We start from the raw sequence: 1,677 nt of genomic DNA, 5'->3' as shown, positions 1-1,677 counted from the left end.
TCTAACTCATTTTCTCCTCAAAACCGAAAATGGTGGTGTTCTTGAACTTATGAAAATATTTTGTTGAAACCATGAACAACTTGTGTTCATGGAGTTGTTATAGTGTTGTATTACATGTATTTTGTTGTTTTAGCCAAAGGGGATGATGATAAAATCAAAGGAACCTTTAGGAAGTGTTTTGGAAAAATGAGAATGTATGTATGTTCTATTTGTTGTTAGCCTTAAACCATGGCTTGGAACAAGTTGGAAAAATATGAATCTTTGCTAAAAAGGACTGTCTCATAAAACTCTTAAATGATATTTTGAATAACTTACTTTAAAGTGGTAAGATTATCAAAGAATGTCTTAAATCGGAATATGTAGTTTTACTAAAAACCGTACATTTAAAATGAATGGAAATCGTGAACGGACTTTCAATGAAAAAGGATGGTCAAGAACACGTGATGTTGGATCGGATGGATGAAAGTGGTGTATAATCACGATGGGGGAAAAAGAGAAATGATTTTAAGTATTTTAGTAACGATTTTAGAAATATCGGAAACTAACGGATTTTTATTGTGGTAGTTACGAAGATTTCGGTGTTCGAACCTTGAAACCAAACCACCCTTAGCCGACAAGTATAGCATGCTTCATTAAGGTGAGAGAGAACACATCGTGACATAATGGTGTCCGAATATGACACCCGGATCTCCTAAACCATCTCAAAGGTTTTGGAGTTAACTTGGGTTTTAAGAAACCCAATATTTTTATGTTTGGATGTTTGTGAAGATATATGATTGTTGATGAAATGTGTTGAATATTGTATATGAATGTTATTGGGAACTTTTCTGTGTGCAGGTGTTTGAACAACCATGTTTGAATGTGTTACGATTGTCAAAAAGGGCAAAATTGGTATTCTGTCCAAGTCCCTGTCGCTTGGGCGAGAAACTCTCGCCTGGGCAAGCATAGTCTCGCTTGGGCGAGGACTGGGCGAGGGGAAGTTTTGGTTCTGGAACTCCCTCGCCCGGGCGACAAAGTCTCGCTTGGGCGAGCAAGCCTCGCCTGGGCGAGCAAGGGCCTCGCTTGGGCGAGAAGGCCCAGGATTTTTATGAATTTCTGGAACTCTCTCGCTTGGGAGAGAGAGGTCTCGCTTGAGCGAGAAGAGGCTTCGCTTGGGCGATCAAGGGCCTCACTTGGGCGAGAAAGCCCATGATTTTTATGAGTTTCTGAAACTTTCTCGCTTGGGTGAGAGAGGTCTCGCTTGAGCGAGAAGACGCCGCGCTTGAGCGAGAAGACGCTGCGCTTGGGCGATAGTACCTTCGCCTGGGCGAGAAAGGCTTCAGTTATTTGAGCTTTAAAGATGAAATGTCGCTTGGTCGACTAGTCCCTGCTTTGGCGAGGGACAGTGTGGAATGATTGAAATGAGATGATGTTGTGAACAATACGATGAACCCGGGTAGGGTGTGTTGTGATATAAAATTTGTGGAATGAGATCATGGCTTAGAAGAGAAGCATGACTCCACAAAATGTGTGAAAACATTGTTTATGTTTATGCCTTGTTGGGCAAGTATCCGACTTGAGGTCGTGAACTAGGGGGTACCCTAGTAAGGATACATGATATCACTGAACAACGATCGATCGACCGTAAGAGGCTTGGTCATGTGACCGTCCAGGAGTATTCGGTGATGGGTTGTTGTG

The sequence above is a fragment of the Lupinus angustifolius genome, chromosome LG05, assembly GCF_001865875.1.
Source record: "Lupinus angustifolius cultivar Tanjil chromosome LG05, LupAngTanjil_v1.0, whole genome shotgun sequence".
Classification (NCBI taxonomy): domain Eukaryota; kingdom Viridiplantae; phylum Streptophyta; class Magnoliopsida; order Fabales; family Fabaceae; genus Lupinus; species Lupinus angustifolius.
The sequence above is the reverse complement of the archived record's forward strand: the minus strand, read 5'-3'. Positions refer to the sequence as shown.